The 22,210-nt window shown below is 43.1% G+C and overlaps 1 long non-coding RNA gene across 1 annotated transcript in view; it reads left to right on the top strand.

Annotated features, from left to right (window-relative positions):
• Window positions 1–22,210, top strand: part of LOC133213768 (uncharacterized) — a 93,179-nt gene that overhangs the window by 46,281 nt on the left and 24,688 nt on the right. Inside the window, exons 6-7 of the long non-coding RNA XR_009725885.1 lie at window positions 5,515–7,562; window positions 19,946–20,164. This is a non-coding gene — a long non-coding RNA (uncharacterized LOC133213768). The remainder of the gene's footprint in view (window positions 1–5,514; window positions 7,563–19,945; window positions 20,165–22,210) is intronic.

Here is a 22,210-nt window from a genome sequence, read left to right as displayed (position 1 = left end):
TTGCTGCCCAACTTTCTGCTTAGCCACAGATATCCCTGATTGAGAAAATGTTTGAGGTTGGAGTGTTTCATTTGCACTGTTCAGCAGAACAAGAGATTGCCAGAAGAGAAGAGGAGAGGTGAAAAAAGGGGAAATGCAACAGAGGGAGAAAGGATACTGAAGTATGAGGAGCCTTTAGAGGGCAGTAAGTATCCTTGGAGGGGAAAAAAGAGAAAGAAAGGTGGCTATGGTGGATGAAAGATGGGATGTGTTCCAGGGGGAGCTGGAAGGAAATGCTCTGAGATTTTGGTTGACAAACCTCCAGACCGTACCAAACTTTTCAGGCTTGTTTATACCTGACTGGTTTCTAATAATGGCCATATTATGGAGCTTTTTGCTAATAAGCACGGGTGAATAGTAGGAGTGTAATAAATATGTTTCTGCTTGACCCCTGCCCAGATGCTAGTGGAAATTTGGTGTTAGGTCTTTTAAACTCAGGACAGCGTGATCCAGAGTTTGATATAAAAGTAAGGAGTCAGTGAAAAAAAGAAAACCTGAAAACCTTGAAATACTACCATGTGCTTTCCTGCACCACTAAATGGCCCCTCTCATGGGAAAGAAACAGATTCTTGGTCCCAAGATATAAATATGTGTATGTGTGTATCCACATTGTGCAAACACTGTGCCTGGGTGCACGTAACCCAAAGGGAACGGTGGAAGCGATGTGAAGCACGTGCTGTTGTGGCTGCGGTCACTGCGGCCCCACTCTCAGTGATAACCTTCTTCAGAAAACTTTGACTCCCAGGCAAGCTGGGCATTTACTCCAGATGAGCAAATCATGTCTGAATTTTGTCTCTTGGCTCCATAAGGAAAACTTCACTGCCAGGTGTTTCTCAAGGGAATAGGTGTTTGTGCATTGTGTATTTTACCTGTAACACACAGTAGGTCAGCGACCCTTACTGTCCTCTGCCTTATGCATACAGAGTTATGATTTTATCAATGACATCAGGTATTTTCATAATACTGGCTATTTAATTAAAATATTCCCTACCTTATCAGAAGATGCTCTTATCCTGTTGTTCATTAAACATTTGCTGTATGATAACTACGATGTGCCATTGCATTCCAGGTTTCTGGTTTTAGTTGCTCAAAGTAAAATTGCTTTTACACTGTAGTGTCTGCACAGGGCAGAGTAACATGCTTCTTGCCTTGCCAACTGGTCCTTGTTAGTTGGTTTGAGCGGAAAACCATGGGAGAAATTTGGAGTGAGAAGGCATACAAATCTAAAACCAGGATCTAACGCACTGTAGCTGCTTTGCCAGCTTATCCACGGGTCTTCCTGAGTATGTTTCATGTAATTACTACATTACACGTTTAATTGTTTTCCTCCTTGCAGGACCCATTTCTTACATTTCTTCTTCAATGTATAGTACCCCAGCAACATCCACATTTATAATTAGAGAAGATAAAGTTATAATATTCCTGAGGCAAAACTGCATTTTAACAACTGTGCTAATGTGGAAAACAACTTGTGCAGAATAAATATGTCCTACAATTAGTGGTATACCAACATTTTTCATGGTTACCTTACATATAAATAAACTCAAGCCACGGACATTTTTCCTGAGGACTTTTATCTCTGCAGCCCCAAAACTGCAGACAGATTTGTTGCAAGTAACACTATCATCACAGTAAGTTTGAAAACCCATTATTTTTTTTTTTTTTCTAAATTCATCTGCTTTTGCATCTGCATAGCTTGGGGCTGGGCCCATAGGTCTGATATTGTCTGTCTGATAAATCGTCGCTGCGTCCTGGGCTCCCCGAAGCCTATCATTTGGCTGAGGCTAACAGGAGGTGACTAGGCAAAGCCGTTTCACCTGAGGGTGGGCCAGGTCACAGGTTACTTGTAATAGCTTCTCCATGCATCTCCAGACCTGTAAATGAGACCAGATCCCGACTCACTCCACTACACTTTCTTTGTCTTAGACGGATGTCCTAATCAAACAAATTACCTAGCTCATGATCACAGCCACTGAGCCAGAGATGGTTTTGCAGACGCTTGTCTGGAGCCCTCCAAGCCCCCTCAGCCGTGCAGTGCTGCTTAAAAGGGCTAATGTTTTCCACCAAAGGTAATAAAAAGATGTGCTGTCTTTGGCTAAGCTGGCCTCAGAAAAAAAGAAGTCCCCAGGGACACCGTGGGATGCATTTTGATGTGCACAGCATGGCATACTTCAGTGGAGGGCATGTGTATGACATAATGAAGGAGCTAGCTCCATCAGTGCTGGTGTACATGTGTTATGGTTCTGCTGATGCAGTGAGTCTTGGTAAAGCTCAAATGCCCCATCAGTAAGAGAGTAGGTGCATGTTACCTCTGGGCAGTGATATACTCTGTTTGGGGGTTGATTTATTTTTATCAATAGGAGAGAAAGCTGAGATGGGCAAAAAGTTCATGTGTGGGGAAGAAGGTGAGCCCAACCATAAATAAATGGGCTCACAAAGCACCAATAGAGAAAAACACACAGGCGTGGTTTGTTTATTGTAGAAGTCAGCCTTAGGCAGAGGATTTAAAACTGATCAGCCCACTACAAACATATTATATTAGTCTTGTATTTATTTATTGCACAGTCCTTTAGTTTTATTTATTAACTGTCACTCCCTCTGTACTGCAGGCAGTGCTGTCACTGTATTTTCTTAAAACTTTCACAATAAATTTGTAAACATACAAAAAAAATTCCAGCCATTCCATATTTTTCTCCTGTGTTTTCCAGACACTTTGGCTTTTGTAGAAGTAATGTTGGTTGTTTACTTGATTCTGACTCTGGAAAAAGAAACATAACAACCGAGGTACTTTCTAGTTTCAGACGGTTTGTGTGATTGGAAAAGAGAAAGAAACCAGTTTTGACTCAGAGAATGAGCTACTGCAAACAATCTGTTGCTAATATAGTCTAATTGCTAGTGATATTTTGAGAAAACAATTAAATTGGAAGTGGGGTTACTTTGGTGTTTATTGTCTGTGACAGCTTCTTTTGGAAACAGGCTTGAAGAGCTGCCGAACTGAGGCTGTGATGATGTGTGAATAATACTTATCATCAATACAGAGCCAGCCAGCAAAGGCAGCATTACAGAACTGGGGTGAACTCACCTGTTAGACACATCAGGATGGCCAGTGAGATGTTACACAGTCAGAGGTGGGTCCTTCCACTTACCTGTATTTACACCCTGCAGCATCACTGTCCTTTTATTGCACTATAGGACTGCAAAGATGCTTAGGTGCCTGTTGGGTATGAAATAAAAAAAACCTTCATGAATTTTGTGGTTGGAGGGAAAGGTACCATATAGTGGAAGAAATACATTTAAATCACGAGTGTAACAGCTAGAGGGAAAAGCCTGGGCAAAATTCCCATGGATTTCCCCACGTCCAGGTTTTCACTGCTGGCTGTCACTGTGATTAGTTCAAGGTGTAAACAGACATGCCCTCTGCAAGCAGCTGTGCTGAAAGAAGAGGTTGCCACCTACCACCAGACCTCCTGCTTGTTCTTTAACACCCTCTGCTGGAAAACACCACTGCCTCCTACCCACCAGCAAAGCTGCTCAGCTGGGGCCAGGCAGCCCCACTTCAAACACCTCCAGACAAGATGAGCCCATTCCTGTGCAAACCTCTGCCTGATGGGCTGCAGCCGTTGGAAGGCACCTGGGAGGGGATATTGGTTGGATGAGGAGTATTTTGTTGAGTTCTGGTTGAGCTGTCAATTAGAAGCTACAGCTGAAATGGCATTAAAGGTAGAAGGGGCTGTAGTGGGTAGAGGCACAATGATTTTCAGTACAAAGAGTCCAGATCTTTGAAAATACGTAATGTGCCACACCTGAATTAGCCCTGGGAGCCACTGTAAGGGAGCAGATGCAGGCCTGATGCTGGTTACTGAACTTGGTACCACTGGGAGAGGTCAGCACAGGCCCAAACCATCCTGGCCTTCAGCAGATGCTGAGCATGTGTTGCTCATCCTTAGCATGAAGTCCTATTTAACCCCATTTGTACTTTGGTTGTGGAGTTGCAGAGTTTGCATTTGCAAGCTTTTCTGTTGTGGTAGAAAGTATACAAAATAGCCTTTATACCTCCTGTGAGAAAACTGATGCTCACTATATCCTCAGGCTCCATAAGCCAGAGATTTAGGAAAAGCATCAGCTGCCATCTAAGTAGGAGCAAATTCAGGTGAAGAGTTTTGACAGTGAGAGACAGTGTCTCAGGAGCTCTCTTTTTTTTTGCCCTCTATGCAGAACTGCTTGCATCAAGACCTTAAACCTCCTCTGTAAAAGCTGTTTGCGTGTGAGCAGATGGTATTTCATTGTCTTTTGCTACTGATCTTGAATTATCAGGCTTTATAATGAAAATGCCAATTCAGCCTTGACTGTTCTGCTATAACTCTACCAGGACCACTATAATGCACACACCATATATACTGAATATTTATTATGGTACTGTGCATATTATTTATTGTATATGCAACATATTTTGTAGGTGAAAAATGATACCTTATCTAAGTCAATGAGCATAACCAGGAAAAATATGGCAGAGTAATCATGTGATTCATAATTGACATCTGCTCTCCAAAGACTTGGACAGAATCTGAATTTTCAGCATACGCTGGAAACGCTCCTCTGTTTGCTGGCCTGGGCATAACTGTGCCACTGCTCTTCCTGGCAGCTCCATCAGTCTTCAGTATTGCCGTAATTCCCTGGGTGCATAGGGAAGCTGGGCAAGCACATGCTGTAAGTATTTCAAGAAGTTGCAAAAAAAAAGTGCTGATGTTTTTCAGTGTCCAGAAACAAGATGAGGAAGCAGGGTTTTTTCTGTCCAAATGTTAATGAAGACTAACCCCTGCGCATCCTTAGGGGGTTTGTAGATTCACAATGGGGTTTTATACATGTGTGCTCGTACATATATGGATATATAAGTGCCATTTTTGGGGAAGCGTCTTCTGCTCTGATTTCACTACTCTGTTGATATGCACCATGCATCCTGGACATGGCCAGACCACCAAGACTTCTGCAGCCTCACCCCCCTCCAGTGCACACAGCATATAGGTTGCTTACACGGATTTGGAGCAATGTATGCTAAAATTGCTGAGAAAAGAGCATTTGAGGGATGGAGGTCACTGACTTTACACACTTCTGCTTCTCCTGGTCATGATGAGCACATGGTGCAGTGGGTGACCTGGCTGCACTCAGGCCCTTTTAATAGGTTGAACCCAGGACACTCATGAGCCTAATTATTGACCAGATTCCCAGCATGTATTAATGTATTAATGGGATACACAAGCATTAACAAACAACTCCCCAGGAGAGAGGGGGGCTGCAGAAAAATCCACAGAAACTACATAGTAGGTAAAGTCATATCTGGTCTACAGAGACTTGTCTGAGTTCAGGGAGAATAGAAGGTGGAATGTGAGGAATTGTTGAGTGGATCTGCTCAGTTCAACAAGCACAAAGGCTTGGGAATTTTTCCTTTCTCCAACTTTATTTTTCTTGCTTTTGTAGGTTCTTTAGTGTCTGCTACTGTAACCAGGAGGAATACAGAGCCATCTGAGCCCGTTGCACCCTGTGTGCAATGTGACAGCCTTGCACATGTGGGAGGGAGGGTAAGTGTGGAGAGAAGGGGATGACGAAGGGTTTACTGGTGTAAACAACAACAGGGACACAGTGAGAGTTTTTGAACAATCATCCATCGACAGCATCTAGAGACCAGCCCGTATCTTTATTGGCTTTGCTCTTGCTGAAGGAACGTGGCCAAGTTTGTCTCGGCATCTGAGCTAGTCTTCCTTGTCAAAGCCTTTTTTTTTTTGCTGGACAGATAAGGCTCCATTTATAGCACACTTAAAAGCAACAGCTGAAGAGAACAGAGGCTTCACCACTTTGATATGCAAAAGACAACAAATTTTATGTATATATGGGGGGGAGCTAATCCTGCTCTCGCTGAAGCCTTCTGGAAGATTCCCAGTGACTTTGCAGAGACTTTGAATTACGGCCAGCTTTTGCTTTTTTGCCCTTTTTTTTGTTTGTTTCTTTTTTCCTGCCCCTGTAGCAAAACGTCAGGAATAAATATTGTCATTCAAAATGGCACTGTGGTGTCTTGCAGCGCTGTGGTCCAGGCCCCTTTCCTCAGCAGCCTCCGAGGCATGCCGGGGAGGTGCCAAAGCACTGTGAAGCAAGGCCACCATCAGCTATCAGACAAGCTGGTTTATACATTCAAAAGTCACAAAGAATACATAGATTAATTGGCTCAGTGAACTGCTAGGAAACCTGCATGCTCATTGCGATGCATGTCCTAGAGAATAAGATGTAAAAAGTCATTTTAGGGATAATTGTATTTCATGTCTTCTGGATATGCCAGCTCAACGGCAATAAAGCTAGCCATCAGTGCTTTATACTGGCTAACCAGATCTGGTTTGGTTATGCTGCCCTTGCCTCAGGAGGAGCTGGTGGCTTTACTGAGAGCTGGAGAGAAACCAAGTTTGGGAGTAGTGGCTGCAGGAAAAGCCTCTTAAAAGAAGTGTTGAATTTTAATGAAAGTGGCTCATAATGTGTAAGAGGGAGAATGCTGTTATGTCTAAGTGGACTTGCTTACATGTCTAGCCTGGGAGCTGTTGTGAAGCCTCATAGACTGTATCGTGGGATTCAGCTTGCCTCAAAACAGTGTTCTGGTATAGTAGTCAGTCATCTTTATATACCCAGCATGTGCCTTTACATATAGATAAGTATACATATATATATACACATACATACGTGTGTGTATAAATCAGTAGGTACATACATATGCATACATGTGTACATATATATTTATAGACAAATTGCTTAGTATTGAATAAACATGCTATACCTATGTATGCATACATACATATGCATGTATGCCTAGGCTTCTATACATCTTTATGAGATAACCTAAAAAAGAACAATCTGTATAATGTAGATACATAACAAAATATAATAACTATACATATTTAAGTACATCTTGAGGCTTTGCATATATACAAATGTTTATATGGAACAGTTTTATAGGTATTGTACCTTTTCAGATAATACTGGGTAAGCCAGTTTATATAATATAGTCAATAATTGCAGCAAAGTTATCCTCATACATGGGTGAATCGAAAGAGACTGTCTCAGTGGCATTGTGACCGGCTAGCCAAGAGGATTTCCACAAGTAGTGCTTGGAAATGTCCTTGGAGTGATGGTCTTTGGCTTTAAAAAGTGGCCAGGCTGCCTCAGTGGGGTGGAGAGGGTTGTCAGGAGCAGCCCGGGGGGTGCAGCCAGCACCCAACACCCACAGCATTTCTCACCCTCTGACAGCAAGTGGGGTTTAAACATGTGAATGTCAGCTTTAGGTAGGTTTGAAAGTTTAGAAATGAATCATTTGATAATAGTCCTATATCCTAAATGCTTCTAATACGGTTATTATCACATCATTTAAGCATCCAGAATGATACTAGGAAATATCAGTCTCCTGCCAAAAGATTCTGAAGTGCATTTTCTGGCTGCAGTGTTACGTTGCTTCCTGGGGCTACTAAGCCTTGATGACTGTCTTCCAGGTAAAACAGAAAGAGATTGCCTTCTCCTGCCAAAAGGGGTAGAGCAATATTTGTCCTGATTTCTGCTGGCAGTTGCTGGCATGCTGCTTGGAGCGGCTGGTACCTTGCTCCTGTGAATTTCATTCAAGAAAAGAAAGATCATTGGGGGTGGGGGGGAGCGGGAGATATGATTAGAGTAATTATTAAAAAATCAAGCAGGCATCTCTGCTGCATCACCTGCCTAATGCTGAAAGCCAATGCCAAGCCTGGTTTTCATGGGGGTAATCCTAAACCACCAAACAAGGCTGATGCAAGCAAGTCACAGTGACAGCCTAGGCAGAGCCCTCCCAGGCACCAGGTTCAGACAAATGCTCTATATTCTCCCTGCCCTGAAAAATGAAAAACAGAGGTCACATAGTATCCTATGGGCTTAAGAAAATGGAGAGAGGAAGCTTATTCACAGGGACCAAAATTTTGCTGGGCTTCTCAAGAAGCAGTGTGATGCTCCTTTCCCCTGTACTTGGTTCCTCTTGCGCATGCCCACGGGTGCAGTGAGCTGTGGAGTCTCAGCTGCGTTGCTTCCCTCACCAAAGGAGCATTCTTGAGCCTGTGTGGCACATGGAACTTTCCTTTTCCTATCAATTCGTGGAGCTTGAGGTCTTAATTTGTCAAGCCTTTGCTTTGGGGCAGGAGGAAAGCACAGCCCTGTGAGAGCAATATGGGATGCCCATCCCTGTGGACATGATCAGGGAGGGACCAGCGGGCCATTTCCCAATGCTTTTCAGATGCCCTCATTGAATGAGAGAGGGGAAAAAAACATAGTGAAATGTCAGAAATGCCAACACTGAAGGAAAGAAAGAACGAAAGAAAAGGCACACACACATCTGCAGCTGATTTAACTGTATAAATAAACGGTAGGTTTCTTTGGCACTCCCAACACAAATAATTAAATCGTGCTTTTGGGTTCTAGGACACCATCGACCAAAAAATACATGTAGATATGAGAGTGTGTGTGTGTATATGTATATGTATGACATGTATATATTTGTCCCAAATCATATGTTTACCTTTGCCCCCCCCTATGCAATTACCAATTCATTAATAACCATGCCACTGAAATGCAAGCAGGGCAGGGAGGCTGGACGGGGCCATGCGTCAGACCGCACGCGCAGGGAGCTGGGGGCTGCTGGGCTTGCAATGGGGCTGGGGTCTGGTTTTATTTAGGGGCACGCCTCGACAGTTTTAAGACAACAATGCAATTACCCTGACCACAAAATGTTCTGTGAGAGCCCAACAGTCCCTGATGCTGCCAGGAAGGGGGATGCGGGGAATGGGCCAGCCCAGCCAAAACCTTCTTGTTTTGGCTGTCAGCATTTGTCACCCTTCCCACACAGCCCCTAGATGTTCAGGTGCGCTTAACTCCATGTATATCTGCCAGACCCAGGGATTCATCTCCCATAATGACCTGTTTCCTTCTGTGGGAGACGTAGAGCTGAGGATGGGCAAGATGGATACTGGCATCCGGAGCTTGAAAAATGTCCTTTCCTCCTTTTAAAAAATCCTTGCTGGTGCTGGGAACCTGCTGCCCATATTCAGGCAGAGCTCCCTTGGTGCTTTTTCTGCAGAGCAATGAAGACATCAAGCCTTATATGGATTCCATTATTATTTTGTTTTACTGTGTTGTTGTTTTATGAGGGACTCAAGGCCCAGGGGGAGCAGGAAGGCGCTACCATCTAAACCAGGGTGGGGAGCAGAGGAGGCACGTCGAGGCTGCTTGGTATCAGTGAATGATTTCATCCCGACTCCTATTGTGGCAAGGAAACAATTCCTGTTTACCAACAGGCCTGCTATTGTGCTGCTGGTGCCAGAGGAAATCTGCGGCTGAGCAGGATTGCACAATTGCCGGTGTGGTCCCTGCCAGAGCCCTTGGCTCCGTGAAGCCAGCGCAGCAGGCAGGGCTCAGCACAGCAAATGGGCACTGATATACCTCAGTGAGGCAGCCTGAACCCACCAACCCAACCCCAGGTTGGCATTATTTTGCTGTAGTATTTGGGGACTGATCCATGCCAACATGCACCCTTCCTACTTGCTTCCCCATCCTGTTGCATCAGTTCAAGGGTCTCTGGCCAGTGTGGTGTGTGGCTGTGCAACAGCAATAGAGGTGCTGCATGGGACACAAGAAAGAAGAGGGCAAGCTGGTTTACACCACCCTTCTATTACTTTTCAAGCTTGACTTCATGTAGGTAATGTTAATACCAAACCAGAGGGATTTGTGGGTTAAGATGGCAACTGGTGTTAAAGTGTTTCAGTCTCCTTTTTTCTTTCCCAGACTTCTTCATTCAAACTTTAGATCATCTAAATGCAAACCCCAGTGCCTTGGGTTTCTTCTTCCCTCTTCTCAATTCACACCATTCACTTTTAAACTGGGCACTCAATTTTAACCTCTGGACTAGGGATGGAGCAGCTTTGCAGGGAATGTAAATTAAGACAATGCTAATCAGAGAACTGAATCCTCAAAACCTTCCAAGCCAGCTATGCTCTGTGTCCAGTCAAGGAATCTGCAGCCAGTGCCCATCCACAGGGCCCCAGATAGTCGAAAAAGGTTGGAGGATCAATAAACTCCTCGATGGCTTCATAGACCTCACACAGCCTCGCTGCTCATTGTCTGTGGGGCTGTGGCAACTCCTGTGCACTCTGGGCTGGGTTCTAAGAGGGACGTAGACGTAACTGTGTGGCTGAAGTTCATGCAGCTACACATGAACTAACTTAAACTGAAGTGGCTTGGATGCTGCCAGCAATGCAGATCCTGTCTAGAGCAAGCAATGGCAGTGACCTAGGGTTTATCTGCATCTCAGGAGGGTTTCATTGCCAACCCTGAGCTCAATCTGTCCATGCTTGAAGCTAGTGCAGATACATCCCTGACTGTACAGCAGCAATCTCCTCCAGCTCCTTCAGCACAGAGATCTGTTTGTTTTCCATCCTCCACCTTTCTGAACCACGTTGTCTCCCCCCCCACAGAGTGCAGCCCTTAGGGTTATCATTACCAATCCTGGCCCACTCACATTACTGGAAGATGACAAATGACCTGCTTTTCCACATCTCCTTTGAAAACTTGGGAACAGGGCTACACAGTCATCTGGGCTGTGGCAACACTAACCAATGCTTTTCTCCCCAACTACTTAGGACTTCCCTGCTTGCAAAGAGAAAGGGACAACCCTGAGAGGATGAAACAGTGAAAAATGCTTTTAATTTACTTCCCGATATAGTGTGTGGTCACCAAGCAGGGACTGGGTGCAACCTTCAAGCCTTATTGTTGTCTCTGCATAAGGGCATTTCTTGCAGCACGCTGAGAGGAGTGAAACACACTCCTGCAGTGTCATGCTAGATTTTCTGCAAGTACCGCTCGATTTATGCACATGTGCAATCTTGTATTTTGTTTTGGGATTGTTGGTTTTTTTCTGTCATACGCTGATGGCAGATCTGATACTATTCCCTCAGCCTGCAATGAGTGTACGCTGAGCCATTCCCAGCCAGTTGGAGCTTTTCCACAAGATGGTACTTAGCCCAGTCTGTAATTGAAACAGGGCACGGATGCACCCGGCAAAGGCAGACATCAGCCAACGAAGCACGCCGTGATAGGCAGAGATATTTAATATACAAATAAGAAGTTGTTTCATAAATATCTTATAAAACTGTAATTTACTTCCCAGTATTTTAGCAGATTATCTTAATGCAAACAGCAGATGTATTTCGGAACGATGGGACAAATGTTTAGTGAAATTAAAGTTATTCATGTTCAGTCACACAGGGAATATTTGCATGATATTTTACTAATTGCTCCAAAATCTGACTTGTAGCAAATAAACAAATGGGGAAAAAAAATAAACTAGCAGAAAGATTAGCCCCAGGCCTCGCTTTGTAAGTTCTCTGAGTCTTTCTTCAACTGCTCATTTTTTCTCTCTGGCAGCCTGGGGTTCTTCCCCAGTCTTCTCATCACTCTTCTCAGGCCCATTATCCTTTTGTAGACTCCTAGTTTTCTCCTGGTAACCAGACTTCTTCTGAAAGTAGCTTGATTTTCTTCTTCCCTCAGAGTCCAAGCACCTTCCTCAGTCTGTAGTTTTACCTGCTCCAGTTTCTTATTGCTTAGAGGTAGTCAATGAGGCCAATTTCCAATCATCAAATTTCCTTAAGCATTTTGGGGAAATACTTTGCTATTTTACTTAGCTCAGAGGTTGTCCCAAATAGGATTAGCCTTACAGAAAAACCCAACACAGAAGGAATTGATGCTTTCTTAGTGGCCAGGCATTCAGACTTGGGTTACTTTAACCTTCTCTTATGAGTTTCAAGTTACAGCAGCGAGAATCGAGTTGTAGTTGCTGATTGTTATGACATTATTTTATGTCAGGTCTATTTATTTGCCCTCCTGGAGAAGAGAATGTATTTCGAGATGTCAAAATATTTTGTTCTCCTTCATTCGATTGCAAGAAGAGCCTTAGGTGAGGTAAGAAAAATGTATGTTTATCAAAAATGTGGTGCATAGTAGATGGTTACATGTTTGTATATATTTCGTACTCCCAAATTGAAGGAATGCTGAGGGTGCAAAAAATCAAGCTGTGGGCAGTTAGCAAAGGTCAGAATTAAAATTGATACATCTGACGTAGAAATCCCATTGAATGCGGAAGCACTGGGAAAAGAAGTCCTTGGTTCACGCTACTTTTTGCCCAAGGTATTGGAGTATCTAACAACAGTGAGTGTCTCATCGTCCTGCTGTAAGTGGATAGCAAATGCACTTTTCTTACATGACTTCTACAAGCAAAGGGCAATTTTTTTTAACATTTGAGCCTTTAAGATCCCAAGTCATGTTTCTAACATTGAAAATATTCCCTGTAACATGTTGGATTCTGAAGGAGATTCTGGGAGTCTTGGAGAGATTGTGTGCAGCCACTGTTCAGGCACTTCATTGCCTAGACAGGTCAGTGAGGGCCACCAAAGCTCAAGTGCTTCTTGCTGGCAATGCAAACGCTGCTTTCTTCCAGTGCAAAGCCAGGGCAGAAGGTTGTGAATTAAGCTGCTGGACTTTGCTCAAGAATTGCTGTCCACATCGGAACAGGGGGCTTCAGCCTGTCATTTACCACAGTTGGTGCCTGGACAGCATTCTGGTTTGGTTGTGGTATTCATCAAGTCACAGGGTTCAGCCTGACATGGGATGCACTCCTCCTTTAGCTCATATAATTTAAATTCACAGGATCCTGCTTTTCGTGCTGGCTGGTATTTGCACTTTGACCACCATTTTCCTCATGGTTATGGGGTGCAAGTGAATGGAATGCTGAACTAAAGGCGCAGGTAAGTGCTGAGAGGTCCATGAATAATAAGGTCAGCTCTACATCCCAAATTGTCCTCTGAGTTTTCACTGAAGTACTTCAAGAGGGTCAGTTCTCCTCTAACCTGATTTGGTTTGGGGTTTTATTTTTACTTGGAACAACCAAGGTAAAACTAAAGGTGATGGGTACATTATCTAACTAAAAAGGAAGAGCAAAAGAGAGAACCGGCTTTGTTGAGTTTGGGGTATTTTTATTCAATAGAGGTATCCATTCCTGAAGTTTACATTTTCAACTCACTAAAGTCCTTCTTTTACCCCTCCATCCTCAGGTCACCACAGAAATATGTAAAAAGGAAATGTTTTATTTTAACAGAGTTGAACAAAGTACAAGAAACATACCCTTGCCACTGTATAACATTCCTTAAGTCACAGAACCCAGCATAACCCTCCTCCCCTCCCTCTGTCTTTTATTTCATTGAAAAAAGTCCAAAGTATAATATTCTTTTAGGAAGCATAAATTACATTGCTGGAAGCAATACCAATCTCCTACACAAAATCCTGCAGGATTTTGCTGCCACTCTACTTTCTGAAAAGCTGCATTCAAGTACATCCAGTGTTGTCTGTTTCCCAGCGGGTGTCCCAAGTGCTGTGCTCGTGGTTGTACAGAAGGAGCTGTGGATGATGCCAAAACAACTGGATATTTTTGTGTTAGGGTTTTCCTGGTGTTTTGGCCTTTACGGGCAGTCCTGGATCCCAGGAGAATCTGTCAGACTCCTGCCCAACCATCCTAATTTTGGTCCTTCTTCTCGCCTTTCAGTATGCATTTGTAACTCCTGTGAATGTAAATAAAAGTTATGTATATGCATGGAGAGGGAAATAGATGCATTTATCTTGGCTCAAGACAAGCAGCATCTCCCCAAGGAGCTACTTAGGAGGTTATTAAGAAGCCAACAGCAAAGTGCGGTGGGCTGTACCTTCCTACATGTGTGTTACAGAAATTACTGGCGTGTTGCTGATGTTTATGGTGAACAAATAGTTTATTTCTGGGCTAAGAAAGATTCCAGTGTAAATACTCAACTGGCAGCTAGCTGGAAGTTTGCCACTTGAAGTTAAAAGGCCCATGACCAATGGTGTCAGATTAACATTTCCAAGTTGGACAATGTACAAATGGTGTTCTTGGACTGGAATAGACATAGATGAAAGTGGTCTACTGCAGTGCAAATAACAAACTGGCAACCAGCTGGTCATTGGAAAGAGAACATGCTATGGGAATATGCTTTCTGCAGAAATACTTTATTTTGGAGATAAGCATTAACAATAGGAAGATGAGGCTCGTTTAACAAGAACCATATGGTCTCATCCTGCTTTTATTTCACTCAATGGCAAAGCCCTGATTGTCCCTTGTGGATGCAGGATGGGGATTGCTGATAATAAACAAGAAGTACAATAAGTTGCCTGATCACTGTTGCCCTTCAGGAGGTGTAAACAGTTTATTTTTAACATGTTGATATTTCAGGAGACGATAACTAAAAGAAAACAGAATTAGAGGTGCTTGTTGAAAAACAGCTACTTCCGACAAAATAAGCCAAGACAAAGATCCATTCAAAACGAAGTTATCAAACTGTGTGAAACCAATACAGCAACATTTCCAAGCTGATAAGTGGAGGAGTAGTGGATGGGTTCATTCAGAAAACGAAAAGTAGTTTGGATATTTGTGGGGAGAAAACAATAGCCTGTAAAAAGTAGCTTGCATGCAGATAGGGGAATAAGGCAGAGGCTCAGCTGAGGTCTAAGTAACTACACAATTCTGTTGAAGTCTATTAGCAATATAATTAAAGATAACAGAATTTAGCATCACAGTTTTGGTATAGTTGAAAAATTGAATTGTGCTACAGAAAATAAAGGAAAGGAAAGAAAATGCAAGCCCAGGGAGTTGCAGCCTCAGTGGAAAATCCTGTTTTGAGAACTTTTCAAGGATGTAAAACATTGTCTTGAATTGTTTACTTTTATGGGTAGGAAGTAAAAAAGAAGTGAAGGAAGAGTGGAAATGGCATTCTTGTCACAGTTAGAAGGTTGCAGAAAACCAATACAACCAGCATCACAGACTCTTTTTAAAACTGATTTTGCTTGTTTGTTGTTTTGGTTTTTACAGGGCTAAGGTTTGTTATTTTGGTCACAAAAAGACAGCAAGATGGGAACTATTTATTATCAAGATTTGAACATGAGGAAAATATAGATCCTCTATGCAGAGGCTCACATCTGCCTTTGGCTATAAGTACTCAATCCCAGTGATTTTTGTGTGCCTGAAGACAGCTTATAAACAGGGGTATCAAAATTACATATTTAGATACATCATATTACTTAACTCTGCTGGTTTTGCTCTCAAAGTTTCTTTTTCTTTTTGCTTTAAAATATTCTGAATTATGGAATTAGAGGGAAATTATACATAATTTGGAGCATGTGAGAATTCAGATGTTCAATTTGACTATCTTAGGTTATCTCCTCTTTCAACTTTGAAAACCCTTTCCCTGGCACTCGTTTCTCCCTTGTCTTTTACACTAATGGCAAAACAGCCTTACACCCTTTCTGTGTTTGCTTTGGGCTCCTTGTGCCCACCTCAACCCCTTCATCTGAAAAATGCTGAGTCTCCAGCCCAAATTTCTGTAACTTGGAAGTTGTTTCAAGGCAGCCCCAGGCTGAAGGCGATCCCACAGGATCTGGTTGTGCTTGATGGAAGCAAATGCCAAGTGTAGTCCTGATCCAAAGCTCCTGGAAATGCTGGGAGGTTTCTCCTGCATGACTCAGGGAAGGATTTACACAGGTGAGCCCTGGTGGAAGAGGACTTTGAATGCCAACACTTTCAAGATTCAGTTTCTCCAGGTTTCCAGTGCTAAGAAGGGATGAGAGGGGATGTAGGTTCGGTGTCCTTTTAAAGGAGAAGTATCAATTTGGCAATATTGCCAATAAATAAACAGCCATGCTCCCTTAAAGAGTGGGACTGCACCATCCAACCATCCAGCTCCCTCAAAGCTGGGAAGAGCCCTCTGGTTTCATCCTAGTTATTCCCTTGCTTTTCTTTTCCCCAAGCAGTGGGGATAGCTGAAAAAAAACCGTCATCATTTTATTGCTGTTTCTAATAAACACATATGGTGATGCATATAACAAGAACAACAGCGAGTTGCTATTGTTCAGTGCACGGCCATATGTGGGCTGTCCAGCGGCTCGGCAGCTGCATCGTGAGCACTCAGGAATGTCGATAGCCCAGAGAGAAAGGAATGATTTTTAAGGGCTCTGAGCCTCACAAATAGTGTGTCTGCTTTACATACCGCTGTTGCTAAAACAACTTCTGACCGTGTTGTGCCAAAAGCATAGATGTGGCGTTAGTCACTGCAGAAGTTTATAAGGTGATCAAATTGTTAGCAATTGCAATGCAGAGGCTGAGAAATTAGTTGGGACCATGTTGAAGGGAGCTCTGCAAAATGAAACAAAATGAATTAAAATATATATATATATAAATATTTTCTATTACATACATATGTATGCATCTGTATATATGAATTTATACAGTTAGTACTTCTTTTTTAAGTCAGAAACTCCGGCACTTGCACATCTAGTACTTCACATAATAAAAACTTCGACCCCAGCACTAATCCATATTTATTTTATCCCGTTGTGCAAGGTTGAAAGGCATGCGATTTACCAATAGTTTGTTCTCCATTAGCTACATTTCCCTCTGGCCTCATACGGCTCTGCTTGGGCTGGATGATGCATACTTGAGTGATGCAGAGGCAGCCCAAATGTGATGGTTGGGATGCCTTGCGTACATCTGTGTTTCTAACACTCTTCTTTTCCCGATGCCATATTTACACAGCAACCTGACTGAAAATGAACAGCCCATCTGTACATCTTCATTTTTCCATCAGTGTGTTTGGGGGAGAGAGACTGTGATTGAGGGAGAAGAAATAAAACCTAAAAGCAGGCAACAGTTTCTCAAATTGGGACAAACAGGCAGGCAACCATATCTTTATTTAAGGACTTGAATAATTTAACTGCTTTTTTTTTGTGTGTGTGAGATGCTGAGTACCTAATGTAAATAAGAGGAGAGAGAAAAATTGTAAGGGATCCAAAAATCAACTACTTGCATATGTCTCTGAGCATGGATTTCAGAAGTCTCATTTAAATATCAAAGTGCAAATAGTTTTGGTCAGTGCTTCTAACGTATGGTGTGATGTCTTCAGTCTTGTCCTGCTTTTGCATATGTACCCCTTGCACACGCCATCCTAACGGCACACAGATTACCTGTATAACGGGACGTGATTTGAGTAACACATAAAGCCCTGGGTAGAACCGCATCCAGGTGTTCACAGAAACGATAGACTAGTTCAGACTGCCAAAAATCCACAACTGTTTTTGCCCGATAGACAAAACCACATACGTTTGCACACTTGGATATCCACAGAAAGTAAATATTGTGCATGACAGACTTTTCAGTATCATACACAGTAGTGAAAGAAAAAAAAAGACGAAAAAAATAACTTCTGTTTCACTCCATCGTAGGCAGTTCTTTCCAATGGGTAAAGCAAAAATGCCTGGTTTTTCTTTGAAATAATGAAGGGCTGTGTTTTGCCCCTTGACAGACATACGTGGCTCTCAGTTCCTTCTGGGAGCAGTGGGAGGACTTCAAAAAACCCCCATGCCAAGGCCTGATTTTCAGAGGTCCCCAGCATCCACCGGTTCCTGTTGACTTGTGAGTGACATACAGCTTGAGGTTTTGCTCGTTCCTCAGCTGAATCTTTCAAAACTCGTGATTTCTCAGCATGAGTCAGTGTTTTATGTAACCCCAGCCTGCATTCCTCCAAACCCCTCCTGAGTTCGAAGTGCTCCGACAGCCAACCTCAGATTCTTCATCCTTGCAGCTGACAACTCCGGTCCTTCGGCGGCGGCACGACAGGCTTCTCACACTGCTCCTGAGGGCTCAGGGGCCCTGGAATGGCTCTTCTGGGCACTGTAGGGACTGAGGCTGGAAGAAAGGTGGCATGGAGAAGGGAGCTCTGCTCCTAATGGGCAAGGTGTTGGGCTTTCCTGCAGCAGAAATGCCCATTGCTGGTTTTGTTCAGCTGGTCCTTTTTCTCTTCCCTACAGCAGCATCAGTTTTATCCATAATCCTGTCAAGAAATAAATAAGCCCACAATCATTTTTCCCGTAAAAGCATTAAGAAGGGAGGACACTGATTTGGTGTATCCCATTTGCTGTTGGTCCTCTCAGATTGCAGCCTCAGCTCACACCCCGGCACTCTGCTCCACCTTGAAGGCATTCTGAAGTTGGGCACCTGAACAAGTTTGAGAGGTGGATTTTGACTCAATATTATTTTTCACCAATATCTGTAAATATACTGAAATAAACACTGAAAGCACATGAAAGCAGTGGGAGAAGGTGAGAAGTTAAAATCTACTTTTTATTCCATTTCAACTAGTTTCCCCTTGAGATGTGGAAAATCTCTACCTGTGATGCTTCCTGTGGAAGCTTTTTGTGCACGTTTTCTGGGGGAACTCCTTGCTGGTGGGATAAACCCTTCCCAAGCTCTTGACAACAGCACAACTCCCCAGTTCCCCCTGGGGCAGCCAGGAACCCTCCTGCCACTCACGGTATGAGGGATGCCTGTTTTGGTTTGTCACCCCATCCCTACCACAGCTAGACAGGAGTCAGCAAGGAGCACTGGTGTTTCTGATGCACAATTTCTTCCTCCTCTGTCTTGGAGGGGGAAAATTACATTTAGCCGGTGTCTACCTTCTCTCTCCCTACAGGTGGTAGCAATCACAGCATGATAGAACCTGAAATGGCTATTTTCCCCCCAAAAAATAAAGCCTTAGTTTACTGAAGCAGAGGCTAGTGGGCATTCAGTTGGAGAAACTGCTTTGTTGGAAGTGTTTAATGGTGTAGGAGAGTAAAGTGTGACGGAACATTGAGGCACTCGGTGCAGTACAGTGGGGAGTGGGTGGGAGGGAAGGAGAAGACTGTGAGAGGGCTGAGGCACCCCTGGTACTTTATGTGAAGCCATACCACACTCTGGCTCTGCTTGCTGGTTGAAACAGAATTCCCAGCCAATGAAGCAAGTAGTTCAGAAGCACATATTGGGGTATTTTTGAGCTATTGATGGCCTTTCTTTGTACAAATCATCATTTTTGTACAAGCTCGTCGCTTGTCATGTGAGATTAGACCTCAAATTTAGGCCCTAGAAAGAAAGATAGAGAGCTAAAAATTTAACAATTTCCAAAACCAAATGTTATTCTTTTGTCTTAGCATCTTTAACCCCATGTATGCAAGTGTGTACAAATGTATATACTCAAAGGCAGAAATACCTCCTGATGATAAAATAGTCCCACACAAACCAGGCAGGAATGTGAAGATCAAGCAAGTGGGAACATGTGCCAGTCTGCTCCACTAACCTACTTAGATGCAGCTTGGTAACAGAAAAATAATCTGCCATCTGATGCTCCGGATGCTTTGACCATATCCTGGCACTGTGCAGACCTCACGTATGGAAATATTTTGCCTCTCCTGGCAAAATCATAGTATCATAGAATGGTTTGGGTTGGAAGAGACCTTAAGATCATCTAGTTCCAATCTCCTGCCATGGGCAGTGACCATGATGGGATATTTCTTCTCCTTGTCAGTGCATAAATTTTAAGTTTACTGTTTGAAGGGACATGACCAAGTTAAGTAACCGTAGTGATTGTAGAACATGAGGAACATGTACCACAACATTGGGATTCATCTCTTCTTTGTTGGCCGCCCTACTAACCAGCACCTTTCCAAAGCTGAGGGTGTCACACATTCATTCCTCCAGGAAAGCACTGTATTGAAGTATTTTTTCTCCCAGCTGTATCTGTTGACCTTATAAAAGATGTAACCTCTCCATACACGTGTGCTTGGTCTGAACCAAAATGTAATATGCCAGCAGAAGCAGCCTACCTTGTGCTTGGGCAGGAGCTAATGTGTTGGCCATGTTTTTTCCTGAGTTATTAGATGAAATCCTTTTGCAGCTTGCTTTGCCTATGGTCTTTTGCTTTTTTTTTCACTGCAGACCTCAAAAGCAATCCCCTTGGATGTAGTTATATATATTTCAGAACACAACAAATAAAAACACAATGAGGCTCTTTCTCCATGTTGATACTTTCTTCAACCTTTCTACTGAGGATTTCCAACTGCATTTGTCATTGTGCGGTAAGGGCTCTGAATGAATTTATTGATGGTAGCTGGGAAAAAAAAGGGCAAAAATAAAGGAAATCCCTCGAGGGAGCAGGTATGTCATGAACTTCCCCAGGTTATTTGCAAATGCTTGTGCCAGTGTCAATAAATACCTCAAATTTCAGGATAGGCTACATTAATTACAGGATGGCATTATGTATTTAAAGGTTGCTGAAAGTTATATCTGCGATCAGTCATGTTCAAACTGCAGGGTCACATGAAATATTTGTTATTTTAATACACAGGCGTGCACGCGAGCAGCAATAGCGTCCATGATGGTTTAATAGGCTTTTATTAGTTCGTACTCTCCTTGTAATCGTGTTTTACAGTATGTGTGCTCAATGTGTTCGTGTCTATGCTCTTCATGCACACATCGCAGGATGCCAAAACATCCTTCTGCTTCCTTGTTTCCAACCACTTAGTCAGGCACTTGAACACTTTCCAAATCTTGTTAAAAAACAGAAATAGCACTATCACTTCTTGTCGGAGTACACAGAAAGTGATGGAAGAAGAGGGCAGTATAAAGGTAGAGCCAAACAACTGCGATATAGGGGGATTTTCATGGGTGAGCTCACGAGATCCCCAGTGCTATGTTGTCCATACCTGATTTGGGGCTTCCCACTGCCTCAATGTGACAAACTGGGGTTTGAGTTCACTTGCTGGATGGAAAAGCGCTGCAAAGATGCTCCTTGTATGTTAACTCCAGTTTAGAAAGTTTACAAAGCAAGGATTCCCTCCCCAAAAATCACAGGGTATTTGTCAGAGCTCACATCTATATTTTTTTAAACTATCCTACTTTTTTGGTTTGGTTTGGTTTCATTTCGTTTTGCCAGGAAAATTTAAATTAACATTCAAATAGTTGGGATTTCTTTTGAATCAAATAGATAAAAAATTTACTTGACTATTCACTACTTTTGCCTGAAGCTAAACTAGTTAGACAGCCTCAACCTAGATTCATAAAGACTTTGAATGTGCATTTCTGGTGATTTAAAAATTGCTCCTGAGACTGTTCAGTGTTTCAGTCAGGTGCAGCGTTGCTGGGTAACACTGGGATCATGAAAGGCTGGTGGTCCTGGTACCTCCAGAGAGCACAGTTGCTGCTTTTACCGGGTTTTGTGATTAGACTAAATGTTTTCTGCTGTGTGTCTCACAGCTGGGGTGTAATTGAAAAAAAAAGGAGCAGTATTAATGACTATTAATTAATTGGACACTCACAACCAGAGGGAGCAGGGGAGGATATTTTCCCTTGGATTACTCTTACAGAATTGTATTCTCTGATGTCTACAGATTATTGGGTTCACAGAATCATAGTATCTTAGAATCCCAGGTTGGAAGGGACCTCAAGGATCATCTGGTACAACCTTTCTTGGCAAAACATGATTCAGACTAGTTGTCCCAGCACCCTGTCATCCCATTGTCATCACAGGAGGCAGCTATGTTGCCTTGGCTCCCTGTCTCCATGAGGTGTGAATATCTGTCCAGTTTGTCTGCAGTCACCCCTTGGGTTTAAAAGCATGTGTTGATGCAGGCATGTACCCACACACCCATCCGTCCACATAGAGTGTGATAAGTCAGCCCCTATAGTCTTAAGAAACCAAGATACAAATAACGTTGTCTTAGAAGGCTTATATGTGCATGACTAAGAGGACTGTGTTGCTCCTACTGCCTTATGAGAGGGGCTGGGATTTCAGATTTAGTTAAGGAACTTGCAATGGAGTCATGAGGCAGCCATTGGTGGCTGTCTACACTACAGCCCCCTTTTGTTCATGGTCAGCAAAAAAGCTTGTCAAATAACATTTCTCACATTGTTTGCATGGTATACACCCCACAATCTGAATAACTTATTTTACTGAACATTTTTTTGGCCAGATGACAGGCTAGACATAGGGTTTACTAACATAATTGTCAAAAGCAGTCCTTTGATGGGTCTGGGAGGAAGTTTGAAGGAGCAGTGTCTGTGGCCCCAAGTAGCAATGGGTTGAGGAGCACATGGCCACATGCCAAAACTTCTGCTGGTAGCATCTCCTTGCAGACATGGCCTCCATGAAACATCACGGCAGGTAAAAGCTGTCCAAACCAAGCTGGGTGGCAGGAGCGTGTC

This window comes from Neopsephotus bourkii, unplaced genomic scaffold (assembly GCF_033783945.1).
Source record: "Neopsephotus bourkii isolate Nb327-2 ecotype Australia unplaced genomic scaffold, CSIRO-AGI_Nbou_v1 NB_845, whole genome shotgun sequence".
NCBI lineage: Eukaryota > Metazoa > Chordata > Aves > Psittaciformes > Psittacidae > Neopsephotus > Neopsephotus bourkii.
The sequence above is the reverse complement of the archived record's forward strand: the minus strand, read 5'-3'. Positions and strand labels throughout refer to the sequence as shown.